Genomic DNA, 6559 nt, shown 5'->3' on the forward strand with positions numbered 1-6559 from the left:
TCTCATGCCTCAGCCTCCCAAGTAGCTGAGATTACAGGCTTCCATCGCCACATCCAGCTAATTGTTTGTATTTTTAGTAGAGATGGGGTTTCACTGTGTTGGCCAGGCTGGTCTCAAACTCCTGACCTCAGGCGATCCACCCACCTCGGCCTCCTGAAGTGCAGGAATTACAGGTGTGAACCACCGCCCCCAGTCCGGAATTCTTTAAGGTGTTGAGATTGTTCTGTATTCTGCCTGTGCTGTTAGTTTCAAGACCCTATGCACGAGTAAAACTCATAAAATTTTACACCAAAAAAAGTAGATTTTACTCTATGTAAGTTTTCAAAATTAAAATAAAAAGATGATGCTGTTGGCAATATTTATCTACACAGGGTATTTTAACCCAGTAATATCATTCTAGGAATTTAATTAGGAGTAAGTACCCAAAGATTCATGTCCCTGGTTACACAGCAGAGAAAGTGCGGAGCCTGCCTCTGGCTCCTAGTCTCACAGCCAATGCAGTACATCGAGCTTCAGAGAGACAGCGCCAGGGCAAGGGAGAGCTGGACTTGCCAGACAGGCACTGGGCGACTCTGTGCCTCGCTGAGGAAAGATAACTCAACATGAGCAAAGGAGATCCTAAGAAGCCAAGAGACACAATGTCATCATCTTCATTCTTTGTGCAAGCTTGTCAGGGGGAGCATAAGAAGAAGTGCCCAGACGCTCCTCAGAGTGTTCTCAGAAGTGCTCAGAGATGTGAAAGACCGTGCATGCTAAAGAGAAAGGAAAATTTGAAGACGTGGCAAAGGCAGACAAGAATCGTTATGAAAAAGAAATAAAACCCCATCTCCCTTCCAAAAGGGAGAGAAAAAACCTGTTCAGGAAACCCAATGCACCCAAGAAGCCTCCATCAGCCTTTTTCCTGTTCTGTTCTGAGTATCGCCCTAAAATCACAGGAGAATATCCTGGCCTGTCCATTGGTGATGTTGCAAAGAAACCGGGGAAGATGTGGAATAACACTGCTACAGATGACAAGCAGCCTTCTGAAAAGAAGGCTGCAAAGCGGGAGGAAAAATACAAAAAGCATATTGCTGCATGTCAAGCTAAAGGAAAGCCTGATGCAGCCAAAACTGGAGTTGTCAGGACTGAACAAGCAAGAAAAAGGAAGATGAGGAAGATGAAAAGGATGAGGAGGAAGAAGATGAAGATGATGATGATGAATAAGTTGGTTCTAGCGCAGTTTTCTTTTCTTTTCCCTAAAACATTTAACCTCCCTGTACGCAACTCACTCCTTTTAAAGAAAGACATTGAAAATGGAAGGTCTGTAAGATTTGTTTCTAACTGTACGGTGTCTTTTCTGTACAGTTAACACATTACTGAATGTGTCTTTAGATAGCCCTGTCCTGGTGATATGTCCAACAGCCACTAACCTTGCCTGCTACAGTATGGGGCTGTACACTGGCATGGAAATTTAAAGCAGGTTGTTGGTGCCCAGCACAAATCAGTGGTAGTTTTTTCATCATCGGTTGTTTCTGATGCAGCTTATATGAAATAATTGTTATTCTGTTAACTGAATACCACTCTGTAATTGCAAAAAAAAAAAATTACAGTTATTTTGTTGACATTTTAAATGCTTCAAAGTAAATATAATTTTTTATTAATAAAAAAGATTCATTTACCTACATATTCATTTATTTCATCATTGTTTGTAATAGCAAAAAAAGAAGAAAAGACAAGAAAAGAAAATAGGAGGAGTCCACACATACGGGACAGCTCAAGTAAATTTCTAATATTAAAGTACAAAGCGGTCATTAAAAATAACAAAATACTCAACATCTGAACTGAAAAGTGAAGGGCACAAAGTGAGGAAATATTCCCGATTAAAGGATACCAAGGAGACAATAATTTAGTACAACGCGGGATCCTGGACTGGATACTAGAGAAGAAAAAGGACTTGAGCAGTAGGACAACTGGCAAAATTTGAATAAGGCACGTATATCAGAAAATTGTATCATGTAAACATCGATGTCTTGCTTTTGATCATCGTAATGCAGTTATGTAAGATGTTAATGTTTATGGAATTTGGGGAAAAGTATATGGCAATTGTCTCTAATTTTTTTGTAAGAGAGAAAGTAGCTTAAATAAAAAGTTTTAAAATACAGGAAAAATAAGAAACCATCATAATAAGACAGAAACTTACAAAGTTTCAGGTTTTACACCCCAAGGGACATAAGACACGGGAGACCAAGACCAAGGGCTGCCTAGGGTGGGAAATGTACTAAGAGATACCTTTGGGAGCTGAGCTATGAGAACTAAAAGGCATAAGGAATAAGAATGATGCAGTGGACTGTGGAGACCTGGGGGAAGGGTGGGAGAGGGGAGGGATGGTGACTGCACACTGGGTACAGTGTACACTACTCAGGTGATGGGTGCACCAAAATCTTAGAAATCGCCACTCAAGAACTTATTCATGTAACCTAAATAAATAAACAAAAGGCATAGTGTTCTTGTAAAAAAATTAATAAATAAATAAAGATGGCTTTGGCTGGTCATGGTGGCTCACGCCTGTGGTCCCCAAACTTTGGGAGGCCTAGGCAGGCAGATCATCTGAGGTCAGGAGTTCAAGACCAGCCTGGCCAACATGGTGAAACCCCATCTCTACTAAAATACAAAAAATAGCCGGGCATGTCGGTGTGCACCTGTAATCCCAGCTACTCTGGAGGCTGAGACAGGAGAATCGCTTGAACCCAGGAGGCGAAGGCTGCAGTGAGCCAAGAATGCGCCATTGCACTCCAGCCTGAGTGATAAGAGTGAAACTCCATGCCAAAAAAAAAAGAGAGAGATGACTTCAAAGCACTTGTGCAAGGTAATCAAAGGATCTTAATGGGGAAACTGAGTATTTAGGAACTCTCTGTACTCTTTGCAACTTTTCTGTAAACTTCAAACTACTCTCAAATGACTATTAGTATTGTTGTTGTTATTAAACAGCAAAGAAAGTAAAAAGATACCCTCGTAATGCCAGGATCCCAAAGGGCTACACTCTCAGTGCAAGAACAAATCAGAAGGAAGTCTGTCCTCACCCAGAGTAGACTATGAAGAAAATTGCTGCCTCATAAATTGGCATTACGTGAATGGGGAAAAAAAGCTTCTCGGGGATTCATAATTTCAGGGTATTTCTCAGATCATTTTGTAGCCCAAATCCATACTATTTGTGTGGCTAAAAAACTTCAAACTGAGTCTTTTTAAAAACCAGTTTCTGCGTTAATAGTGCCCATCTATGCCAAGCACAGGGGCTCACATCTATAATCCCAGCAGTTTGGGAGGCCGAGGCAGGCAAATCACCTGAGGTCAAGAGTTCGAGACCAGCCTGGCCAACATGATGAAACCCTGTCTCCACTAAAAATACAAAAATTAGCTGGGCATGGTAGCTGGTACCCGGAATCCTGGCTACTTGGGAGGCTGAGGCAGGAGAATCACTTGAACCTCAGAGGCAGAGGTTGCAGTGAGACGAGATTGCACCATAGCACTCCAGCCTGGGCAACAAGAACAAGACTCCATCTAAAAAATAAAAAATAAAAACAAATATTCTCTGAAGGAAACTACTTTCGATAGGGGACACAAAGAATTCCCACAGATAAAATTCCAACAAATATGAAGTCACAAAAAATACTTAATAACAAGAAAACAAATCTCCATGAGATGGATCCAGGAAAAACAACAGAATCAAATCCACAAGGACTTTTGAAATTTAAATTAGGCACTGAATAAAAAATAATATATGCAATATTTTTAAAGAATAAAAATGTTGTATGGCCAAGATTTGGAAAATTAAAAACATAATAAATTTTTTTTTTTTTGATACAGAGTCTATCTGTCTCTGTCGCCCAGGCTGGACCCCAAGCTAGAGTGCAGTGGCGCAATCTCGGCTCACTGCAACTTCTGCCTCGCAGGTACAAGCGATTCTCATGCCTCAGCCTCTCACGTAGCTGGGACTACAGGCATGTGCCACCATGCCTGGCTAATTTTTGTATTTTTGGTAGAGGTGGGGCTTTGCTATGTTGGTTAGGCTGGTTTTGAAATCCTGGCCTCAAGTGATCTGTCTGCCTCAGCCTCCCAAAGTGCCAAGCACCATGGCTCCCAGATGTGCCCGGCAAAAACATGATAATCGAAATTAAAAACTCAGTGTTGGTTTAACAGCAGGTGAGACACAGATGAAGAGAGAATTAATAGAATGAAGAATAAATATGAAGAAATCATATAGAACGAGGTGTAAAGAACAAGAGAGGGAAATTTTGAGAGTCAGGCACGGTGGTGCGTGCCTGTAGTCCCAGCCACTCAGGAGACTGAGATGGGAGGATCCCCTGAGCTCAGGATTTCCAGACCAACCTGGGCAACACGGCAAGACCTCATCTCTAAAAAAATTCATAAACACAAATAAATGAATATTAAAAATACAATATTTTAATTTAAAAAATAAACTTCAAGTATGATATGAAGGGTACTACACGTAATTATGAATACCACTAAAGGCCATGCTGGAGTCCAGCTCCCACAGTTGTGTCATTCAAGTCTTCTATATTCTTACTGATTCTTTTTATCCACTTGTTCTGTCAATCACCTGGAGAGGAATGTTGACGTTTCCAGCTGTGGTTGTGAATATATGTATTTCTTCTTTAGTTCCATCATATTTTGCTTTATGTATTTGGAGCTGTGTTTTTCCCTATCTACACACTTGGGGTTGTTGTAGCTCCTTAAGTAACTGACCCCTCCGTCATTATAGAAAGGCTCTTCGTATCCCTAGCAAAATTCCTAGTTTGGAATTTGACTTTGATGTTAATAGAAGCACTCCTGCTTTATTTACGGTTCTCCTCCATTTACTTTTATTCTATATGTGTCTTTATATTTAAAGTGGGATCATCCGCATTCCTTGGCTCGTGACTCCATTCTACCATTTTCAAAGCCAGCAACAGTGGGCAGAATCTTTTTTAGGGAGCTATTTCTCTGGTTCTCAGCAGCCAGGAAATGTTCTCCACTCTTAAGCCCTCGTGTGATTAGGCTGGATCCACCTGGATAATCCAGGCTAATCTCCCCACGTGAAGACCCTTAACCTAGAGGACCTCAACCTCTTCAAAGAGCTTTATGCGTGACCGAGTACTCTAATCTTTCTCTGTTTCTGAGGTCTGAGCACAAGGCTGTGCAGTCACACCTTTGATTTAGCACATTTGAAATTCAGTCCCCTGGTTGCTTTGTAACTTACAACCTTGAAAAAATTATTTTGTAGATGACCTGGATTTTTCTTGTCAGGTAGGAGTGACAAGTTCTTGCAGTATCCTAAGCAACTGTGGAAAGCCTACATAATATTTAGTAAAAGCATTTTTTAAGAAACAAGAAAAAAAGGAAAAAACGTTGTGAGAGTAATTGCTAGTCATAACAGAGAAGTTGATTACAAGACATCCAAATACGTAAAGGGAAAGGTAAGACCTGTGATGGACTTTGTTTTTTAACTTTTTGATTAAAAACATAAAAAGCCAATGTACAACGATGTGATTCCTGGTTAAAGCATCTGCAGGCCCTCACAAAAACTGGCATATTTGATACCATCTGGTAGGCAAGATAAATGGACTCTGGAGTGCCCTCAGCTCAGGTGACCTCCATTACCAGTCATTAGCACAATATGGTCAGAGATTAACACGACACGTTTTTCTCTCTCCCACCACCATGGGCACCACCACCATCCGAAGGCCAAGGCCAGGGCGACTCTAGCATTTACAGTCAAGGGCAATATGTATTGGGAGCTAGCAAAATCAATCCAAAGGTCTAGGGGGAAAAAAATTCTTCTTTGGATCCTGTCTCTTGCCCTAAACGGAGAACAAACATGTTTCTAGTTCAGTACTTTAAAGGGCAGAGATTTGTCTCTGTCACAGAACTGGAGACTTGGAAGAAACTCCAAATGTAGCTCCTCACTCTGGGGAAAACGAGAATAAAGTAGTTTGTGGGGCATCTGCCAAGACCAGGAACAGTGTCCTACATATATACGGAGAAGATGTGTTCCTCCCTTGAGTCTGGGCTGAGCCTATGCGTAAGAACTATTTATTCATTTATATGGTATCTTTTTCTCTTATTTTTTGGATATATTTAATAAAACTAACTAAAACTTATATAAAAGATTTTAGTTATTACATGATCTTAAGTAATTTCTACATGGTGGGATTTTTTGTTTATTTTGTTAGAACTCCTGAGATACTGTTGGGTCAAGCCAAAATATCAAAGAAACAGCATCAAAAGTGAAAGAGCAAGTTTAGTCTCTGCCAAGCTCACTCCTCTCCTACAAGTCACAATTAGAGGGTGGGAAGCTGACGTAAAACCAATAGGTACTTCTCTCTCATTGATGTGGAAATTTTTCTGTTTTTTTTTTTTTTTTAGCATTAACGCATCTGCTGAAAATATCTAGCACTAGGGAGGCTGTCTCCTCACAGAAGTTCTGAGGGATACACTATCTTGTACATATGTTTACAAAACTCAGGCCAGCGAAGTGTGAGGGTTTTTGAGGTCACTTGGATCTGTGCACAGTAATCATTTG

General features: G+C 40.6%; 1 pseudogene; it reads left to right on the forward strand.

The window, feature by feature from the left end:
* The first annotated feature begins 602 nt into the window (after nucleotides 1-602).
* LOC116526183 lies at nucleotides 603-1350 on the forward strand (annotated as a pseudogene).
* The last annotated feature ends 5209 nt before the right edge of the window (nucleotides 1351-6559 follow it).

This window comes from Sapajus apella, unplaced genomic scaffold (genome assembly GCF_009761245.1).
Source record: "Sapajus apella isolate SASKATOON/1434 unplaced genomic scaffold, GSC_monkey_1.0 scaffold49, whole genome shotgun sequence".
Taxonomy (NCBI): domain Eukaryota; kingdom Metazoa; phylum Chordata; class Mammalia; order Primates; family Cebidae; genus Sapajus; species Sapajus apella.